We start from the raw sequence: 23,089 nt of genomic DNA on the forward strand, positions 1-23,089 counted from the left end.
AGCCAGAATACAGTGGGTAGGGAGCTGGCCTTAAACATATCCTGCCCAGTTTTGATCCCCAGCACCCCATACAGTCCCCCAAGCCTTACCAGGAGAGATTTCTGGTGCAGAAGCAGAAGTAAGCCCTGAGCACTGCTGCCTATGACCCAAAAACAAACCCAAATAAAAGAAAGGATAAGAAAGGTGGCGAGGTCAGGGCCAGAGAGATGACATGAAGGTAAGGCGTTTGCCTTGAATGCAGAAGGATCATGATTTGAATTCCGACATCCCATATGGTCCCCCGAGCCTGCCAGGAGCAATTTCTAAGCACAGAGCCAGTAGTAACCCCTGAGAGCTGCCAGGTGTGGCCCAAAAACCAAAATAAATAAAAATAAATAATAAATAAATAATAAATAAATAGAAAGGTTGTGAGGAGAAGCAGGTCATCCAGAGCTCAGACTCTCAGGGGTCCCCCAACTGAGGAAGATTCTAGTGACCTCAGTCCCTCACCCACTACCACCCCAGGCTCTCTGCCCAGGGTTTGGATAAGTGGAAGGGAACCTGCTGCCCCCCCTTTCACAATCATCCACACCCAGATATGGAGGGTCCTCCAAAGGAGCATGAGGCTTCTCAGCCCCCCAGCTCTGGTTATAAATGGCTCCCAGGATACCCCAGCTCTTGGCATTCTGGGGCTCTTGATGATGCAGCCCCTCTGGGCCTGGATTAGTGTCTCCCTATTGGGAGTTCCTGAATGTGGAGGACCCCTTTCTCCTTCAGTCCTCAGTCCCCAGGGGAACTGCCTCAGTCACCTCTTTCTATCAAGTGATCTCATCCATTCCCTTTGTCCTATCATTACAATGTCCAGGGTCGTGCTCACTTGGCTGCAATAATCCTGAGACCTTCAAATGCTGTATGCAGCCCGGAGTTGGGGGAACATACAGGCAGAGGCAACATGCCACCCTGGGCACACAGGGTAAAACAGGGATCAAACTCTCAGTCTCAGGACTACATGGCAGGTGCTGGGCCATTGAGCCACATCTGGGCCCCCCAGCTCACTCTTCTGAGCTCTTCTAAGCTCTTCTAAATAGAAGGCGCAGCTCTCCTTCCCCTCCCACTTCCTCACGGTCTGTTCAGTTCATTCTCTATTTTCAGAGTTTGGCTGCAGGCCCGGAGCCTGGCAGGCAGGTCCTCCGCTCACACCTCAGGGGTGTAGATAGGCTGGATGAACCCAGTTCTGTCTGTCCTGCAGCAGCTGTGCCTCACAGACACCTCACAGACACCTCAGAGCCTCAGTCTCTGTCATCACAGTGATGTGAGGACAGGCAGGTGGGATGCTCTGGGCCACCACTTGCCGTTTGCCACCAGCGGGGTCTTCACCCCAGAGCTGTGCCACAGGGCAGGCACCACTTCCCAAGCCCACAAGGGCCCTTGTGTTGATTGGGCTCTACATGTTTTCAGTGGCCTATGGGTTTTGGGCTGCGCCCTCTGCTCCCCTCAGACCCCCTTCTCCTGTGTCGTCTCAGGCCCTACCAGCAGTAGCATCCTCAAAAGTAACTTGCCACTGCCAATGCTGAACTTTGAGGGGTTCCACTGTCCACAGCCCTCTCCGTGTGTGGAAACAGGCCCAGGACACACACACACACACACACACACACACACACACACACACACAAAGACATTCTACTCACACAGACACTCAAACACACAAACACATAGATACACAAATACACTCACGCACAGTCATTTCTCACCACCAGCACTAGCTTCTCAGGTGTTTGTCCCTTTCACCACCACAATAAACTCTCTAACTGCAGGGACTTCCTGAGTTTCCACAGGGGCACAAGGGCCTTGCTCCCCGGGGGTCCCTGCTAGCCTGGGGAGGAGTATAGGGAGCTCAGAACTCAGTCCGAGGTGCGCAGTCAATCACAGGGCCCCGCATATCAGGCTGTGGGAGTGTGGGACACCATCAGGGAGAGGGCCATGGTGGGGTCCAGTGTCAGTGGTCTGTGAGGTCCCCTCTGGGAAAATATTCAAAGTCACATCCCACAGGGAATCTCAAAGCTGCTGTGAGGGATTTGTGAGATGGGGTTGTGAAACCCTGATTAAATCAAAGCACCACTGAAGAACTGGGCCTCAGGTTAATCTCACCTGAGCAGATAGGACTAGGGGTGTCCAGTCCTGAAGCAGGACTTTTGGGTGCTACTGTGCGGCTGAAGGCCCCTCTAGGGTGAGGTCAGGGTTCATCACAGCCCTCCCATCCTGGCCTGCTTTCCTCCCTCAGTACTCATTGATGCTCCCCTCAGGCATGGGGGAGCCTGTCCCCCAAGACATTTCCTGGTCTAGGGCATGTCCCCGAAGCAGAGCTGGTCTGAGGGGATACAGGCAGGGTTGGGGAAACATACTCATGTGGCAGCCTTGAAGGATTAGGGCAACCACAGGAGGGTTCAGGTGGGCCTCATTCTCCATAGGAGTCAAGTGGGCCTGCACCCCAAGCCTCATGCTGTATACTCAGCCTGGAGTGCAAAGGAGAGTCCCTTTCTGTACCTCCTGGGGTCAGCTCCTATCCTCAGAGGCACCCTGAGGGCACGATCTTCTCTGGAACCTTCTATGGCTTGTGCAGCTGAAGTTTCAGACTAAAGAAAAAGGGATGTGTACTTCAGGAAGTACATGGAAGTATTGCGAGCCCCCCACGCTCTGAATATGACAGGCCTTCTCTCAATCCTCTCCAAGGCACCTGATTTTGTTCCTCCAGGAAGGCTGCACCAGGCTGTGGGCTGCTCCCCCAGACAAGATTCTCTGGAACGAGGATCCCTCTCTGTCATTTTGTCATTTAATATCATTATCCCAATTCCTGGATGTTTTCTTCTTTGACCTGCTAAAGAGGTTGTGCAATTTCCAAGCATAGAACTTGTTTGGAGTCTGTTCTTTTCATTCGTATTTCTCTTCGCTGCATTGTAGGCAAAAAGCCTGAATCAGGGTCTGAGTGATATTCCCCTGGACTAAGCTATATCCTGTTGGCAGGAGATTCTCACCCACTCAGACTGTCACCTGCTGCTCCTCCCTGTGAGTTATCTAGCTTTGCCAAAGCATGCTTGGCTCCTGCCATGCCCCCCTCTTGGAAGTCACTGCGGTTGTCTCGGACCCTGGCACACACACACACACACACACACACACACACACACACACACCGTCTCCTAAGAGGGATTTTAAGGCCCTTCCATAACCCTAGCAGTGAAGGCCCCTGGAGCTGGTGCTACGGGGATCTCAACCTCAATGGGGTAAATCCAACCACTAGAGCAGAGAGAAGAGTGTGGGGAGCCCCGTCCAGTCTGTGATGAGCTAAGGGCAGAAGAAGTCCACACAAGGCCACTGCCACCACCCAACAATCCAAACACAGAAGCTAGAGCAGCTGTCAACATTGAGTGGTTAGCTCACGAAGGCTTCCAAGGATCCCCTGAGGAATGAATGTAGATGCTCCTAATCTGGGGGGGGTCCCAGTTCCAACATTCAGAGCCATCACTGCTCCACACATCCCACATCCCGCCATCTTGCCTACACCCCAGCTCTGAAGTCAGAGTCTGAGTCCCAGCAGCCAGGGCTAACTCTCCCCTGCCAGCCAGACCTGGGCACCTCATTTCCTCAAGACCACACCCGGGGAAGGGTGGTACCCAGAGTCGTTGCTCAATTCCCAGGGGAAGAGTCTTCAGGGAGGTTCCAGGAAAGTGATGTGTCAGGGCCAATTGGGTTTCAACAGTGACAAATAGCCCCTTCCTCTGGGAGGTATCATCCCCCACCACACCCCAATCTGGGGTCCTCACAAGACTTTCCCCTGCCTCACCCCAGCACTGGGGCAAGAGGGGTGCTCGTGCAGGGTCTCTCCTAATCCCAAGATGAGGCCTCATCCAGAGGAATCAAGGCTCCATGACAAACACGAGGGGGTTCTGGGCACCAGAAGCCCAGAGGCAGCACCGGAGAATCAGGAGGGGTTCGTACCAACAAGGGAATCTTGGTGGAGGCGGGGAAGCAGGTTTCACTAATAAACCCTTCTGAAAGCACCCCCTCTCCCAGCCCCCTCAGCTTCTGGGCGAGCCAGCCTCCTCCACGGAAGCTACTCTTTGTTAACAGTGTTGCCATGGCAACGGGATCCAGGGAGAACTCTCTCTTCAAGGTAGAGTCTGAGGGTGACACTTGGAGGAGCGGAAGTAGTTGGTGGCAACAGGCCGGGCCTAGACTCTGAGCCCATCCCCAACACTACATCCAACAAAGCCTGGGCCCCAGAGGCTGTACCCCTCTTTGCTTTTGGCACTGATCCCTTCACTTCTTCCTGAAGGGACAGTGATAAGGCCCCAACACGGTCCTACCTCTCTCTGCCCCATCATGCACCATGACTCCCAGACTTATCTACACATCCCATGGTGCTTTGCCAGATCCAATGCCTGGCTGCCATCTTGGAGTAGAATGTTTAGTTGGGGCCAACAAACCAGGCAGAGTCTTGGCTCTTAGAATCACAGACAGACAGGGGCAGAGTGCTAAGTGAACCAAGGTACCCATAACTCATAACTGTGCCCAGAAACACACACAAGGAAAGCTGGGAACAACAAAAAGTGGGAAGGAACAGAGTGAAGAGGTTGGAGTGACATATTGGGTGGATGGGCCAGACTGACTGACAAGTGAGTCCCTAGCAGAGGTATAAGAGAGTCCCCAATGTCCCCTTGCTCGTGTGAAGTCCAGGGATGGTCAGTGTAGGCAGTGATAATGGTGGACGGTCTGCTGGGATCTTGGTGAGCTTGACTGAGACAGAGCCCCCTCCAATCTGACACCCACCCAAGAGGGGACAAAAGCTGTGACTGAGGGGGACAGAGATTGAGTCCAGGAGGGATGAAGACACAGGATGACCAGGAGAGGAAGGAGAGTGAGAGGCGAGGACAGGGTCTGGTCTGGGTTTACACCCTGGAAACAAGCGCATTAAATGCCTATGGGGCTGGAGCCTGTCCCTGCAGGGAAGCGGGTGCCAGATTGGAGGGGGCTGTCGTGAGTGGGAAGTGAGGAAGTGGGGTGAGCAAGCTGAGAGCAGGGCTTAGAGTCAGCAGGCAGAGAAGGGGAGGAGGGTGCAAAATATCTGGGGGGGGAGGGGGGGGCCTGGACAGGAGAAGGGTTTGCTGTGCCTCAGTGCTAGATGCCGATGCCATGTCAGATCCTCACCTGTGTGTGGGGGGTGGGGGTAAACCTGGAGTAAGCTCACCAGATGTTCCTTCAGGGAAAGATGGGGAGCCCTCCCCTGAAGAGTTAAGAAGGTCACTAGAAGTCTCAGTCTCTGCTTTCCCTCAGCCTATAAGGAGGGTGACAGGTAGGTCTGACTCCTGCATCTAAGCCACATAGGCCCCCAACCTGTGTCCTCCCAGCAGGTGCTCTCAGCTCTGCCCCCCACCCCGTAGGGAATCCCAGATACAGACCAATAAAGTGAGGCAACCAGAGTAAGCCATGCCTCTTGTCCCTTAGGAAAAGCTTTCTGGAGGGGTATGCTCAGCCCTAAGGCCACCTAGCAAGGCCCTCTGGCAAGGACAGCCAATGGTCAGGGTACTGAGACACCAAACAAGGGCATTCCCTCTACTCACCACCCCTGACAAAGTCCAAGGCTTCCCCTTCCTGTCAGCCCCTCTCCTCTGCCCCTGCCTCCACCCCTGACACCCTGAAGAAGTCAGGACATGCTTGGAGCTTTCTGCCAACCTTCCCACAGTCTCTTTCAGGGTGGGTAAACTGAGGACCATCCAGGCCCCAGCACAGGGACATTGGATTTGGGTAGCATCTTGGGGGTGCCTTCTTGGTCAGCCCCAGCCCAAGGTTCTGTGCCCAGATAGAGGTGAGAAGGAAATATAAACATGCTCTGAAAAGAGAGTCGAGTGCCCCCACAAGACCTCCTCAATGAGGGGCCAATGGGGATCACCAGTCTCCCCCCTGGCCACTGAACCACGGAAGTTTCCCTGGCCAATGGAATTTGGTGATGTGAGGTTTCACCCCCTGCCTCAGCCTCTCGATTCTGCCTGCAAGCTCGTTGCTAAGTAAATACTCAGTGGGGAGGGAGGTGGGCAGCGGAGGGCAGCCTGAGTGGGTGGGAGAGATGGAGGCAGAGCTCTGCTCAGCATTTGGAAGCTCAGGAGAAAAACAGTCAAAGCTGACACGGCTGGAGCAGATGGCCGGAGCCAGGGAGGGGGCCGGAAGAGAGGAGGCCTAGCAGGGGGTACCATGATCCTGGGCCCCTCCCCAGCAGGCCTTTGTGGGACCCAAGGGACCCTCTCCTGGGGTCTTCAGCAGCTGCTCACCCTATCACTACACTGGGGCTTTGACTTCAAACCCCCACCCCCACCCCTAGCCTCACCCTGGGCCTTTCTGCCCAATTTGGCCTCTGCCTGAGGGGAATCTGTGGCCAAACACCACCAATCTCCCATTTCTCCAAATTCTACAAGTGGGGAGATAGGATGCTCACAGACTCTCAGCCTTGCTTGGGGGGGGGGGGGGAGGCTTCTCCTCTCCCCTGCAGGGACTGCCAGATTTTCCTGACTAGACTCCTCCCACAGAATAGGGGCATCCTCTCTGCACCTGCTGGCCTGACTGGGGTCTACCTCAGTGTCTCCTGCTGCAGCCTCCCTGCCCGCAGTTGCTAAGTTACAACAAACCCGACACAGCGAGTGAGCTGCTCCATTCTCACTTGCTGCCAGGTGGACGGGCGCCAGTAGGCTGGCATGGTGAGTTAGCCTCCCCAGGGAAGAGACAACTTGCTGGCAGACTTTCATGGGCCTGTGTCACACCTAGGAACACCTGCTGTAACCCCCTAAAATCTTACAACTGTGCAAAAGAACACCCCGCTCCACCAGGTGCTGTCAGCATGTGACCCCCACATAAGTCCTTGACTTCCAAGTCACTTCCAAGGCCCCTGGGAACAAAGAGAGACTGGGACACAAGAAAGTCTGCACCTCATCCTCCTGTCTGGGTCTGGGGTCCTGAGATTCCAAGGCAAAGTGTCCCAGAGGTGGGGAAAGTCCCCAGAAGTCACTGTCACCATCGTGTTACTCTCTCACTGGGGAAACTGAGTCTGAGGACAGGCCTGACTCCCGCAGCCTGTCTTCCTCCTCCTCTGCAGTCCAGACTGAGCTTTTCCCAACTCCCTAGTTCCTGCTCCCGGCAAGGAGCCGCAGCTCTGCCCCAGGCTTCTCTCGGGGAAGGGTCACAGCCAAGGAAGACAAGAAGGTGTCCAGTGGGAGAGATGGGAGACCCTGAGAAGACTGGGATCACCACCCCCTGAGGTTCACCCTTGCAAGCCAGCCTGATTCCCACATCCTGGACTCCTGGGCCAGGTGCCATCTTGCCCCAGAGGGAGGAAAGAAGAAAAACACAGCAGTGATGAGGCTGAACCAACCAAGAAGAGCCTGGGGCTTCAGCAGAAAAGAGGGAGCAGCGGCCACCACCTCTCGGTCCCCATAAGGACCATCTCCTGTAACAGATGCCCTCCCTTAGAAAACACACACACACACACACACACACACACCAGCTTCACCTGCACAAGAGACTACGGTCCTTCAAATGACCCTTGCCCACATGAGCATCTCTCTCCCTGACTCTCTCTCTCTCTCTCTCTCTCTCTCTCTCTCTCTCTCTCTCTCTCTCTCTCTCTCTCTCTCTCTCTCTCTCTCTCTCTCTCTCTCTCTCTCTCTCGGACCTCCAAATACTGAAGCCTCACCTCCTCACCCCTCATGCCTTGCCCACCAGCAAGGACAGTGAGATGCCAGTGGGGGGGGCACCCCCCTAAAGAACAGACAAACATTGCAGCAGACAAGAAGCAATGGAAACTTCCAAATACTGCGCAGCCCAGGAGCTCCTGAGGTTCCCCCCCAGTTCCCTTTCTCCTTCTCTTCTTCCTCCTTCTCCTCTATGCCAGGCCTGGGGCAGGGCAGTGCCCCTCTAGAACCCATGCCCATGCCCACCCACTGGCCCAAAGAATTTCCAGCACCACCACCACCACGCCCAGGACTTCAGGGACTTAGCCATGCCAAGCTTGGGGTGGTGGGTTCCTGCTGGGGTGGGTGTCCCGATGATGCCACCCAGCCCTAGGGCAGAGTTCTAGGCAACTCCATGCGTTGGCACCGCACCGTGGGCCCCTCGCACGCCTCGCCCTGCCCACGGCAGCAGCCCAGAAGGCATCGCCAGCCAGCCTGCATGCATGCAAGCCCCGGGAGGGAGGATCCACCCGTTCCTACCTGGCTCCGGGCCGGCGTGGCGCTTCCCGTTCAGCCCTGGCACCGCAGTCGGACCCCGGGCAGCGCGCGGGCCCAGCCGGCGCGGGCGGCTCATGCTCGGAGCCGGGGCCCCGCGGCACCCGCCCACCCGCGGCCGCCCCCCGCGCTGCGCCAGCTGCGGGCAGAGCCAGAGCGAGCGGCTCCCTCCGCAGCCGGGCCGGGGAGAGCGAGCGAGAGGGAGAGAGAGCGAGCGAGCGCGGGGCGGGCACGGAGCGGGCACGGGAGCGCGGGGCGCGGGCAGGCGGGCGCCGTGCAAAACTGGGTGCGGGGCCGGACGCGTGGAGATAGATGGAGGGAGGGAGAGAGGGAGAGGAGGGTCAAGGGTGTGGGCACCCGGCTAGGCATCAAATGGGCATGGGGCAGGGGAAAGCGCTGGGTGGGTGAAGGTGCCAGCCAGCCAGAGGGAGAGCTCAAGGAAGGCGAGCGCGCGCGTGCCAAGCTCTCCCCTTTTTTTATTTCCCCAAAAAATAAGGATGGGGCAAAACCCACACATACCTTTTTTTTTTATCCCCCCCCCAAAAAAAAACATGGGGCAATACACACACACACACCCAAAGAACACACACACTTTCTTTATTTCTCCCCCCCAAAAAAACATGGGGCAACACATGCACTTTATTCCCCTCCCCCCGCAAAAAAAAAAAACATGGATAACACACACCTTTCTTTCTTTCTTTTTTTTCTTTTTTTTTTTTTGGTTTTTTTTTTTTTGTTTGTTTGTTTTGGTTTTTCGGGCCACACCCGTTTTATGCTAAGGGGTTACTCCTGGCTAAGCGCTCAGAAATTGCCCCTGGCTTGGGGGACCACATGGGATGCCCGGGGATCGAATCCTGGTCCTTCCTTGGCTAGAGCTTGCAAGACACACACCTTACCTCTAGCACCACCTCGCCGGTCCCAACACCTTTCTTTATCCCCCCCCCCAAAAGAAGACCATGGGCAACACACACACACACACACACACACAAACACACACACACAAAGTATATATGCATACCTTTCTTTATCCCCCCCAAAAAATGGGGCAACATACACCTTTCTTTATCCCCCCCCAAAAGAAGACCATGGGCAACACACACACCCAAAGTATACACACACACCTTTCTTTATTACCCCCCAAAAAAAAACATAGGGCAACACACACCTTTATTCCCCCCCAAAAAGAAAACCATGGGCAACACACACACATGCCCAAATTACACACACACACACACACACACACACACACACACACACACACACTCCCAAAGAACTGATACCTACCCCCCAAGAAACTCAGAAGGTACTGCTGGTCTTCTAGTGTCCCAGAGGAATCTTTCAGATCTGTGAAGAATCTTCCCTTCTCTTTCCTCCTGCCAGCCCCCCAGGAAAAAAGCTTGAGGTCTTTGAAGGTGGCCCACATAAGAAGGTTAAAAGATGAGGTGTCTGGGGTGGGGAGAATGGGGAGTTGACCTATGACGCCCCTGGAAATGCTAAGAACCTAGTTCATTCATTCAGTACATTTGGGTGCTCCTGACCAGTGCTCGGGGCCCAAGGAGAACACCCAAATCAGGCCAGCTGGGTTCAGATCAAGGACCATGGAGGGGAACTGTTCAAGCCCTGCCATGCCAGGAAGCTCCAGGGTCACCCCCAGCAGTGTTTGGGGGTCAATAGAGTCATATTTGAGGACCTCCCTCCAGAGCTAAATCTGGACATTCTCTAGGGTTTGTGAGGTGCAGGGATCAAACCTGGGCCAGGCACTAACCCTATTTATATCCTGCCCTTGGTATATAATTTTATTGGAGTTTCCACTCAAGGGACCATGCCCTGTACCCCTCAGCCTGCAGTTCAAGCTTAATGGTGTGCTATTCAGCTGGGATGCATGGATTCTGTGGCCAAAGGAGCTGAGGGGCACCAGGATCACTTATTGTGGTGCCGGGGAGGCACCAGAACAACACCCAGCAATACAGCTAGTGGCATCATACTGTGTAGGGCTCAAACTCAGGATACCGGCTCCACCCCTGAATCATGGTCCCTCTCCCTCTTTGGTGTTTATTGAGTAACTACTACTATGCTGTCTGGTATTCTGGATGCTGGGATACTAGTACAGATGTTCTTTCTGGTTGAAATCTATATTATTGGGGGAGGGGCAAACTAGGGGGGGGGGGGCTCCCAAGAGATGTCAGGAGACTAGGGACCATGTCCAGCAATTGGGTTAGCCTAAATATACAGTACTACAACTACCCTGGGGGTGTCTGGGGCACTTAAAGGCACAGCTGGTGGTGCTCAGTTATGAGCCAGAGAGGTAGCACAGCTGGAGGGCGTTTGCCTTTGCACATGACTGACTGGGGCAAACCTGGATTTGGCCCTTGGCGTCCCATATGGTCCCCACACCAGGGGCGATTCTGAGTGCATAGTCAGGAGTAACCCCTGAGCATCATCAGGTGTGGCCCAAAAACCAAAACCAAAATCAAAACGAAAAAAAAAAAAACCTAAAACTAAAACTTCCTATCTCCAATGATGCTCTTGAGAAAAAACAGCAGGGAGAGAGGATAGTAAGTGGTACCAATGACATTAGCTGTTTTATCTGGAAAGTAGTCTTCACTGAAAGGGTGCTATTTGAGCAAAAACATGATCAGGGCAAGCCTGAGATTCAGAGTGGCCCCTGCAAGTACAAAGTCACTGAGAGGCACTGAGCGGGATGTGTGCTGGCAGCAAGGAGGAGGCCAGAGGAGCAGAACAAGTAGAGTGTGGCAGCAGGGAGAATCCGAGAGGTGCCGGCATAACAAGGTCAGGGAAAGCCTGGTTGGCTATTGATTGTGGCTTTCAGACTCCAGGCACTGCAAGATCCACATAGGTTTCTGCAGAGTATTATGGTATGGCTTTTAAATTTTACAAAGACATCTCAAGAAGGAAAAATGTAAGCATTAAAAAAAGCATTGTTGGGGCCTAAGCAGTGGCACAAACAGTAGGGTGTTTGCCTTGCACACGCTAACCTAGGACAGACCTTGGTTCAATCCCCAGGCATCCCATATGGTCCCCCAAGCCAGGAGCAATTTCTGAGCACATAGCCAGTAGCATAGCCCTGAGCATTACCGGGTGTGGTCCAAAAAAAAACAAAAATAAAAATAAATAAGCAAAAGCATTGTTCCTTCCAATACCCCACACCCACTCCCTTTATTATCTGTTTGTGAGCACATATCACTTTTTGTCAGTATAACATACATAGGCAATGGTACACAAATCATAAATTTGAGTTTAATTTTCAGTGAGAATATTAATATCCATCTGCTCTGATTGCCACTATGGGAAGATTTTTAATTAGACTTATTTTCTTTCGTACAGCATCTTTTGTTGTTGTTGTTGTTTTTGGGCCACGCCCAGCTGTGCTCATGGCTCTGCACTCAGAAATTGCTCCTGAAAGGCTCAAGGAACCAGATGGGATGCTGGGGATCAAGCCTGGGTCTGTCATGTGCAAGGCAAATGCCCTACCCACTATGCTATTGCTCCGGCCCCAGTACAGCATGTTGAAGATACAAGATTATGATTTTATGTCACGTCAGATAAATTGTTTGGATTTTTTTTCTTTGAGCCACACCCAGCAGTGCTCAGGGCTTACTCCTAACTCTGTGCTCAGGACTCTCAGATTCCTGGCAGACTCTGGCATCATATGGGTTACCAGGGATCAAACCCAGGTTGGTCATGTGCAAAGTAAGCTCCCTACACACTGTAGTATCTCTTCTGTTTGTTTGCTTGCTTGCTTGCTTGCTTGCTTGCTAGCTTGCTTGCACCACACCTAGTGGTACTCAGGGCTTACTTCTGACTCTTTCCTCAGTAATTACTACTGATGGGCTCAAGGGACTAAAAATAAGGGATGCCAGAGATTGAATCTGAGTTGGCCACATGCAAGGCAAACACCTTAACCACTGCTCAATTCAACTCTTTTTTTTTTTTTTTTTTTTTTTTTGGTTTTTGGGCCACACCCGTTTGATGCTCAGGGGTTACTCCTGGCTAAGTGCTCAGAAATTGCCCCTGGCTTGGGGGGACCATATGGGACGCCGGGGGATTGAACCGCGGTCCGTTCCTTGGCTAGCGCTTACAAGGCAGACACCTTATCTCTAGCGCCACCTTCCCGGCCCCTCTTTTTGCTCAATTCAACTCCTGCTGTGCTATCTCTTTGGTTCTGGTAAATTGCATTTTTTAAATACTCTTCTTTGGGGGGTTGGTTTGGAGTCATACCTAGCAGTGCTCAGGGGTTACTCCTCGTTCTTCACTCAGAAATTACTCCTGGCAGGCTTGGGGGACTTTAAGGGGTGTCAAGATCAAATCCAGGTGGGCAGCATACAAAGCCAATGCCATGTCAGCTGTGCTATCTCTCCTGTCCCTATTTTCACACTTTTACCAATGGCCAGACTTATCAATTCTTCATAATGTCCTCTCTGCAGCCGATGTTCTACTTTTCATTCTGATAGGATCCTCATGATTTACTTTTATTTTCTTGCTAGGATTTTGTCAGTTTTATCATTTTACTTATAAGTTCACAAATAAAATTAAATTTTCTCTATAGGGGCCGGAGAGATAGCACAGTAGCGTTTGCCTTGCAAGCAGCTGACCCAGGACCTAAGGTGGGTTTGTTGGAATCCTGGCATGCTATATCGTCCCCCATGCCTGCCAGGAGCCATTTCTGAGCAGATAGCCAAGAGTAACCCCTGAGCACCACCGGGTGTGGCCCCCCCCCAAATTTTTTTCTCTACCATACCTTCTATTTCATGAATATTAGCCTTTATTTTTATTTTGGAAGATAATTATTGTCTTTATTTATTTATTTTTGTTTTGGCACCACACCCAGTGACCCTCAGGAGTTACTCCTGGCTATTCACTCAGAAACCCCTCCTGGCTCGGGGGACCATATGGAACGCTGGGGATCGAACCGCAGTCTGTCCTAAGCTAGCACATACAAGGCAGATACCTTACCTCTAGTGCCACTACCCCAGCCCCAGTTATTATCCTTTTTGATGATAATTATTATCCTTTTATTTCAGTCCTTTATTTTTTCTCACAGTATTCACATATCATCCCCAGTGAGGTGCTCAGGGATCATCATCAGTGTGATGCATAAGGCACTGTGTAGTACTGAGATCAAACATGGATCTCCACATGCAGAGCATGGCTCCAGCCCTTTGAGTCAGCACCTCCTTGACTCCTTTTTACAGTTTCTTAAATTGGAAATTAGGTTCATTTGCTTTCAATTTCCTCCACAAAATGCTTGTAAAGCTATATAGTTCCTTTTATGCACTGCTTTACTATATCTGAAAATATTAATGCTTACAGATAAACATGTTTATATAATATATAATTAAATGTTATAATTTAATATTATAATTAAATGTTGTATATCACATATAAATATATATTAATATGCATTGATAACAATGCATTGTTATTTAGCTTAAGATATTTTTAATTCCTGTGTTGATTTCCCTTTTGGTTCATAAGGAGTTTAGATGGGAATTCAAAACAATTTTCAACTCTTTGGGAATTTTCCTACTATGTGGGAATTTTCCAACTATTAGGGAAATTTTCAATACTAGCATTGATTCCAATTTAGCTACACTACAAGCAAAGACTAATTATCTGACTTCATTTCCCTTAAATCTGCTCAAAATTATACATCTTGGTGAGGAGGGCAATCACTGACTGTGCTCAAGGCTTATTCATTGTTCTGTGCTAAGGGGTCACTCCTGATGTGATTTGGGGAACCATATGTGATGCCAGGAACCAAACCTGTGCATGCTGCAATGCAAGACAAACACCTTATCCAAAGTACTATCTCTTTACATTCTTTATGGTCTGGGGCTGGAGTGTAGCACAGCAGTAGGGTGTTTGCCTTACATGTTGCCAACTCAGGACGAAGCCGGGTTCGATCTCTTATAGTCCCCTGAGCCTGCCAGGAGATTTTTTTGTTTTGTTTTGTTTTTTTGGTTTTGGTTTTTGGGCTACACCCGGTGACGCTCAGGATTTATTCCTGGCTATGCACTCAGAAATCGCTTCAAACTGTGGTGTGTCCTAGGTCAGAAGCTCATACAAGGCAAATGCCCTACCGCTGCGCCACTGCTCTGGACCCAACCAGAGCAATTTCTAAGCACAGAGTCAGGAGTAACCCCTGAGCACTTCCGGGTGTGGCCCCAAAACAAACAAACAAAAACATAAAAACTCATATATTCTTTATTTTCTGGAATGTTTTATTTAATTAAATGTCCTTTATGCACTTGGAAAGAACAACTATTCTGTAAACATCAAGCCAGGCTGGTTATTATTAAAGTTCCAATCTCTATTATTACTGAGTTGTATCTCATATTCGATCAGTCCCTGAAACAAACAGAAAACAACCTGAAAGTCTTCTAATGAATGAGGAGATAAGCAATGGTGATACATTCACATGGCGGAATACTACTCAACAACAAACATGAAAGAGTGTCAGAAGCATTAAGTAAACAAAGCCAGATTCAAATTGCACGATTCCAAGTATATAATATAGTATGTGACATTATGGGAAAAGGCAAATCTGTAAAGATGGAGAATGCATCAGTAACCCTCTGTGATGGGATGGGGGAAAGCACAGAGAGACCTGCTTGCTGACTTCAGCCAGGTACACCCTGACTTATATTGGTTGTGGCAACATGACTCTGCATTTCTCAAGACTTTAAGTAGCTGTGCACCAAAAGTGAGGGCATTTTACTGCATGCCATTTAAAAACTAACCTAAATCTCCAAAATAATTCAGGGCTTCTGTGACTATCATGTCACCTCTTTTTGTACAGATATTGTCTAGATTTTTAGTCCCCCCCCCCTTTTTTTTTTTTGCTCTATTATTGTTATGAGGAGATTCCGGATGATTCATTGCTGCCAATGAATGTAGCATAGCCACTGTTGTCATGACAATGAGGAAGAGTCGGTGGGGTGCACAGGGAAAGTGGAGGGAGCAGTTGAAAGGCTGTTGCAATAGTCAGAAGACAAGAGCTTGGCTCAGAGCAATCCTTCTCAGGGTGCTAGGACACCTTTATAACTGGGCAGGTACCCCAGATCATGCTCGGGTCAGAGAAAGTGCGTGCGTCAGAGGAAAGTCCCAACCTTTCTTTTGTCCTAAGTATTCTTGCTTTTCTCCTTCCCCTGCTCGGGTGGGGTATTGTGGTATCTAGTTCCACAGGAAATGCTTCCATGGAAGATTTCCAGCAGAAGCTTGCAATGACCAGGAAGGAGCTTCTCAATGTCCTCCCTGGTTCCTCCTGAGCAAAGTTGCATGAGAATAGTTGGCTGTGCAGTGGAGATGGGGGGTCTGTGACTCCCATCCAAGAGAAAAGGGTGTCATGGGAGCACATCCCACATGCATGTGTGAACCAGGACACTGAAAGTGCTTTCAATGCTGGTTTACTGGCTGCCTTCGAGTAGAGAGATTTCTGCAGATGATAGGAACTAAAAGCCCACGTCTATGATAATTCTGTCACTCTCTGTTCCTGTCCCTGGTGGGCGGTGTCTTTCCTCAAATGTGCAAGACATTGAAGAGCAAGACCTTTCTCCTCATAACAATGCCACTGTCTCACGCTTTTCTTCCCAGTGTCCAGTTTGTTACCTCAGAACCTCTGATTTGCCATCTTTTCAGCCTTCTGCCTCCTGACTGCCTGGTTTTTAGAGTCTAGGTTTTCCAGCTGTTCCCTTTTCAGTACCTGAGATATTCTTGCTCCTTTTCCCTTCGCGTTTCCTGATGACAGACTAATTCGACTCCATCTTCTCCAAATGTCCCTCAGATATTTAAGTGCTGCTCCAGGCAATCACATAGCCCGCTATCACTCTAAATTCACAATACATTATCAATACAACTGACAACTTGACACCATTCATTGTCTTCCTATGGGTCTTTCTGTTTCAAAAAACTGTGAGAAATGTCATAAGAATGGGAAACATAAATGTACAGGTTCAAAAATACTTGACAAGGAGAAAAAAGAAGTAGGGCATTGCCAGAACATTAGACACCCCACTCTGAGTCATCTCCAAGTATTTCTCCCTCTTGTGCCCTCACTTTACCTTTCCCTAACAGAAGCAACTATTCTCCTGACATTTAATTCCCTGCTTCTGGTTAAACATTGGTGGAAGACAGAAAGAGACCCTCAAATGGTACTGGGTGGTGAGAGCGAGGTGAAAATGGCCTATTATGGAAAATTTGACCCTACTAGGTAAGTCTGATGGTTCAGTTCTTGGACCTGGCGATTAAGTTCTAGAGAAATGAGATTATTCTGGGAGTCACCGGGGCCCCCTCAGTGCTGCTGAGGAAACCATGAAGTACTGAGAATGGAACCCAGGACCCAATGCACACAAGACATATGCTTCAACCCTTTGAGATATATCCCTGGCTTCTATTTAAATGTTTACCCCTACTTGTATATGCTTTTAGACTTCTATGAATGGAATCATACTCTATTTTCTATGTGTTGTCACTGTTGTGCTTGTAAAACTCATCCAAGTTGATGATGAACAGTGCTATGGTTTATTCATGGTGACTATTAAGTAAATGTTCCATAATATAATATTGATTTGATCTACAGTTAGAAACATCTTGGGCAGCTTGCTATTATTTATTCTTTCACTAAACAAAATGCTTCTTGAGCATCTATTATGTGCCAGGCACTACTTTAACTCTTTGGGATAGTAATCAATACAGATTTTAAAAAAAAAATAAAACCTTCCCATATGAATGCTCTTATGTGAATAGCTACACTAAATAAATAAGCAAAAAGCCTCAATTATATTGTACGTTGAATGATGAGAAGTGCTAATTAGAAACAGAAATCAAAGAAAAGTAACAAGATCTCAGTTCTAGGACATTTCCAACTAAACTGACATCTAAACTAGACTTAAATTGGGTGAAGACAGTAACAACATGTAGATATCCTGGGGTAAATTTCAACAGAGAAAGGACCTAGTTCTGGGTCCCAAGGTAAAAGCTATGTATGCAGTTATACGTTGCCACACACTAAGACCAGACTTCATAGGTCATGGCTCAATCACTGCCTTCACTAAAGACTCCAGCCTCTAGATCTGGAGTCCCCTTGCTCTTCTCTTACTAACTGACTTGGAAACTTGGAAGTTCCCACTAGTACCTCAGGTTTAGCAATTCACTGAAGCGCTTCCAAATCTCAGGTAAGCATTGGACAGCCTTACCCCCAAAGAACTTAACTCATCCAAATCAAGAATCTCATAAAAATATTGGGGGGCCAGAGAGATAGCATGGAGGTAAGGCATTTGCCTTGCATGCAGAAGAATGGTGGTTTGAATCCCAGCATCCCATATGGTCCCCCGAGCCTGTCAGGAGCAATTTCTGAGCATAGAGCCAGGAGTAAAACCCTGAGCACTTGCCAGGTGTGACCCCACCCCTCAAAAAAACATATATATATATAGGCTGGAGAGATAGTTAAGCAGGTAAGGCAATTGCCTTGTACATGATAGATTCAGGTTCGATCCCCAACATCCCATATATGGAGGATGAGGCCTTTCTTCTCCAGCTCAGACCACACGTCTGTTACCCTGTTCAGTCAGCGGTTCTAAAGTGAATGCGGTGGGAAGAAAGCCAACAGGCAGTCAGGCTTCTGAAGAAAACAGCTCTTTATTCTGTGAAGAGGTTGAAGCCAAAAGGCCTAAGAATAGGTCCAGGACAAAAAGCCTCTTGCCTTCCACAGACCCTTGTTTTTATGCCCCAGAATCAGGTACCACCCAATGGTGGGATCAGGTACCACCCAATGATGGGAGCAGAATCAGGTACCACCCTAGGGTAGGGCACAATCACCGATCAGGGTAGGGTCAGTAACATAATAATCCCATTAAAATGTTTATGTACATAACAGTCTAATGTCTTTTTTAAATACTATCTTTATTTAAGCACCATGATTATAAACATGTTTGTAGTTGGGTTTCAGTCATAAAAAGAACACCCCTGTTCACCAGTGCAACCTTCCCACCACCAATGCCCTCCATCTTCCTCCTCTCCACCCCCTGCCTGTATTCGAGACAATCATTATACTTCTCTCACTTATTAACATTGTCATGACAGTTGTTAGTATAGATATGTCTTAAAATATGATTCATACCAATGATCCAGAATCAAAACCCCAGCACCATCTCGGATCTCAGTACTATCAAGGGTCATTTAATCAGAATTCTCTAACAACTACTGAGCACAGAATCAAAAACAGCCCCTAAAGTCCTGGTCTGAGGGACAACCATTAAAAAAAAAAAAAAACAAAAAAAAAAACAAGAGCTCTTCTTTCACTCTGAAAAAGATCTAAGGATTTAGAATCCTAGGAACATGCTGTATAAACTGTCAACCAAATTCTTCATTTTACAACATCCTGTGTATCTGTAGAAGAATAAGCATGGCCAAGAATAAACAGGAATGAGATCAAACAGATAGTTGGATTAGGTCACTTTCATTTCAGAACCCATTTCCTGGTTGGTACCCAGGTCAACTAGGAAATAGCATCTTCAACTCTCTTGGGAAATACTCAATTGTTTCCTAAAGCAATTATATCAGGATAAATGCCTCTCAACAGTGTCTAGAACTCCCAAAGTTTCAATTTGTGGTAGGCAGAATAATGACCCCCTCCATCCATGTCCTAATCCCTGTTATCTGTGAATGTTTCCTTACATAATAAAAAGGACTTTGCAGACATGATTAATGAAGGACCTTGACATGGGAAAATTGGAATGTTCCAAGACAATATAATCACAGAACTCTTCCAAGAGAGAAGCAGGATGCCCAGAGTCACAGTCATAGATGTAATGACAGAGCAAAGGTCAGAATGGTGGAGACTTACTTGAAGGTACTGCACCGCTGACTTGAAAGGTGGGGAAAGAAATGACAGGCCACAGGATGGAGGGGGTGTATGAAGCCTACAGTAGGTGCAAAAGCCAATAAACCAGACCCTCTCCCTCTTCAGAATGAACCAGCCTGCTAACACCCACCCATGATCACAATAACTGTAGAATAGTACATTTCTATAGTGTGCTAATTTGTTACATCAGCAATAGGAAACTAATTCATAATCTTTGCCAATGTATCATTAAGCTGAACTTTATGCCAATATATCACTGAACTTCTCAATATTTCCCATGTGCTGGTTGCAGAGCCTTGTCTCTGTACAAATTTCATTTTCACTTTTGTGATGATGGATAATACGGAACATATTTTCAGATGTCTATTAGTCATTTACATTTGCTTTATAGTTAAATGAGGATTCAAGGTAGTTTTTTCTTCTCTAGCTATCTATTCTTTTTCTTATTGATTTAGAAGAAGTCTATATATTTCAGGGGCATGTGTGGCCAGAATCAAAGGTACTGTCAACTGGGAAAAGTACATTCTTTCCATTCTTCGCATATATTGCCACCACCTTCTTGTTGTTGTTTTTGTTTTTGTTTTAGATGGAGAAATGTCTTATTTTGTAGAACAGTGTCCCCATTGATGGCCTCTTCCTCTTTCTGCTTTGACCTTTTTTATTTTCTTCTTTCTATATTTTCTGGACATTGCCAGCAATGTCATATCCTCTTCCCATTCCCCAGTTCATCCTCTATTCCCCCCGGTCATGTGGTGATTCTGTCTCTCTCTCCTCTTTCATTATCTCCTCTCTCTCTCTCTCCACTCTCTCTTCTCTTTCTCTCTCTTTCTCTCCTCTTTCCTTATCACCTCTCTCTCCTCTCTCTCTCTCTCCTGTTTCTTTTTCTCCTCTCTCTCTCCTCTCTGTCCTTTCTTTCTCAAATGGAAATTGGAAACTATCACCAGGAACTGTCAAAACCATCTATCTGTGTCCTGCTCTCTTTCCCCCCATCATAACTCAGAACACATCCCTCCCTTTACAAGTCACATTTTCCCCCCTGTGTAGCTGCCTCCCTGTCATTTCATTATATTCCTTCAAATCATTCATTTTTATAGTCTTTTGAGACCTTTTTTCCTTGAAGTATTCAAAGTAATCTTTCAAACAATCAAACCTGGTCATGTCTTCCCTCCATGAGAGTACACAGTAACTTTTCATCACACTTAGGGTCAAGAAAAAGTTCCAATAATATCAACTATTTGTAACACTTGTCTTTTGTATTTTTTCAAAGAAAAGGTATAGTATGAATTCCAAATCTCCTTTCAGAAGTATGCACAGTAAACAGTAAATCTCCCTAAAGAAAAAAAGGCTGAAAAATCAACAACTATTCTAGATTCCTCGGAGAAGTTATATCACAAAGGAAATGCTCTACCTCAAAGTGGAGAGAGTCTGAGCAAAGAATCATAGAGGTTTTTATTGTTTGTTTGTTTGTTTGTTTATACGCCATATCTACCAGTGCTCATGGGTTATTCCTGACTCTGCACTCAGGAATTACTCCTGGCAAGTTCAATGAACCATACAGAATACTGGGGACTGATCTGGGTTGGCTGCATGCAAGGCAAGTGCCCTAGCAACTCCACCACAAAAAATCACAATTTAATAGAGCAGTGAACTCCACAGGAATGAAGCATTGCCCAGAAAAAAATGCTAAACAAAAATTAATAAGTTGATGGAGTCTCAATGTGGACAAATATAAAAGTTAAAAACTCCAGAGAACTGGGGCCAAAGATAGAATGGAGATAGGGCATTTGCCTTGCATGCAGAAGGATGGTGGTTTGAATCCTGGCATCCAATATGGTCCCCAGAGCCTGCCAGGAGCGATTTCTGAGCATAGAGCCAGGAGTAACCCTTGAGGGCTGCCAGGTGTGACCCAAAAAACAAACAAACAAACAAACAAACAAAAAAAGCTCCAGAGAGGTATTCATCAAAGAAACCACATTTCTGTTTTACCTCTAAGGACTCTTCCAAGTCCACATAGTGAATAACAGAGAAACTTCTCTAATGCTTTTTGCAGTGAGAATGAAAAATGAATCATTTTGAAATGTGCCCAAGAATCTCAAAGGACATGATGGCCAGGATACAATGGCTGCCCACTGAATGGGAGAGATTATTAAACCCAACACTCATCTGATAAGGAATTAATATCAAAAATATATAAGGCACTGGTAAAACTTTACAAGAAAAAAAATCATCTAAGAAGAGATGAATAGAAACTTCCTCAGAGAAGAAATACAAATAAACAAAAGGCACACAAATAATGCTCCACACCATTAATCATCAGGGAGATGCAAATCAAAATGACAATGAGATGTCGTCTCACACCACAGAGACTGGCTCACATCACAAAGAACAAAAACAGCCAGTGATGGCACGGATTTTGAGAGAAAGGGACTCTCATTCACTGCTCGTTCACAGCAGTCCCTGTTGGTAGAAATTGAGCTTTCAAATGACCCAGCAACATAGCTCCTGGGTACGCTACAGGCCCAAAAACACAATACAGAAAAGGCATCTGCATTTCTATGTTCATTGAAGTTATTCACTGTAGCCTAAAATCTGGAAACAACACAAGTGTCTAAGAACAGATGAATAAATAAAAACAAAACAAAACAAAACAAAAAACTGTGGCACATCTACACAATGGAATACTACAAAGCTGTTAGGAAAAATCAAGTCACAAAATTTGCTTATACCTGGATGATCAGGAAAGTATTCTGCTGAATGAAATGAGTCAGAGGACACACACATAAACAAAAAGGAAATGAATCTGAGGGAGAGGGACATAGAATGATCACACTCATTTGTAGTATATAATATATTTTTTTAAACTTTATTGATTGATTGGTTTGAGGGCCACACCCAGCAGTACTCAGGAGTGACTTCTGGCTCTGCAGTCAGAAATCACCCTTGGCAGTTTGGGGGACCATATGAGATCCTGGGAATCAAACTGGGTCCATCCTCAGGTCGGCCACATGCATGGCAAATGCCCAACCACTATGCTATTTCTCCGGCCCCTATATTATGGACCAGGAAGACTGGTCCATAATAGAAAGCTTACCACAGGGAGGGTGAAGGGATTGTAGCTGGGATAGAGGAGGGACAAGAGACAATAATATTTGGAAATAATCACTGGAAAAGAAATGAAGGTAAACTGACATGTGTTATACCCTTTCAATAGCAGTATTGAAAATCATGGTGCCAGGCCCCATACCAGAGCCTTTCTCCCTAGCCTGGGGAGTGCTGGGAGGCTTGGCAGGCCCCCCAGCTATCCTTGTCTTTTTCCCCTGACTCCAGGCCTTCCCTGGGTGCCAGCTCAGATGGCCAGAAGTGGGTTCAGGTGGACTCTTAGTGGTCCTCAGGTTCCCCCCTCCCTCCGTACTCCAGTGCGGAGGTGCATGGGGAGGAGGGTGGGCAGACATCTGGCTTCCAGTTTCCTCCTTGATTCTGGAGACCAGCTCTTGCCAGGTATAGGGCTTTTCTCCCCTGGACTTCAGTCTTTCCCTGGGCACCGGTCTAGGTGGACTCTATAGGGGTCAACAGGCTTTCCCCCTATCTCTCCCTACACTAATGGGAATACACTCTGGGAGGAGGGCAGGCTGTTCTAGCACTGGTTTATGTTGGGACAGTCAGTGGAAATTCTTTCTCTTTGTTTTCATATTGATAGTATTGTGTGCATATATTTATATATTCATAATATCCATCTTGTATTGGGACCTTGATACTGCCCTACAAAGCTCATTTCTATTTTTTTTTTTTTGGTTTTTGGGCCACACCCAGCGGTGCTCAGGGGTTACTCCTGGCTATCTGCTCAGAAATAGCTCCTGGCAGGCACGGGGGGACCATATGGGACACCAGGATTCGAACCAACCACCTTTGGTCCTGGATCGGCTGCTTGCAAGGCAAACACCGCTGTGCTATCTCTCCGGGC

General features: G+C 48.0%; 1 protein-coding gene across 2 annotated transcripts in view; it reads right to left on the minus strand.

Annotated features, from left to right (window-relative positions):
• Positions 1-23,089, minus strand: part of RASGEF1A (RasGEF domain family member 1A) — a 485,335-nt gene that overhangs the window by 63,771 nt on the left and 398,475 nt on the right. Inside the window, exon 1 of one of the 2 annotated variants that reach the window (XM_049764620.1) lies at positions 8,232-8,371. The exons of the other annotated variant lie outside the window; for it this stretch is intronic. The gene's annotated coding sequence lies outside the window, so the exon portion shown is untranslated. Of the gene's footprint in view, positions 1-8,231; positions 8,372-23,089 lie in introns of those variants that run through there. 2 annotated transcript variants of the gene reach the window in all.

Source organism: Suncus etruscus, chromosome 17, assembly GCF_024139225.1.
Source record: "Suncus etruscus isolate mSunEtr1 chromosome 17, mSunEtr1.pri.cur, whole genome shotgun sequence".
Lineage (NCBI taxonomy): Eukaryota > Metazoa > Chordata > Mammalia > Eulipotyphla > Soricidae > Suncus > Suncus etruscus.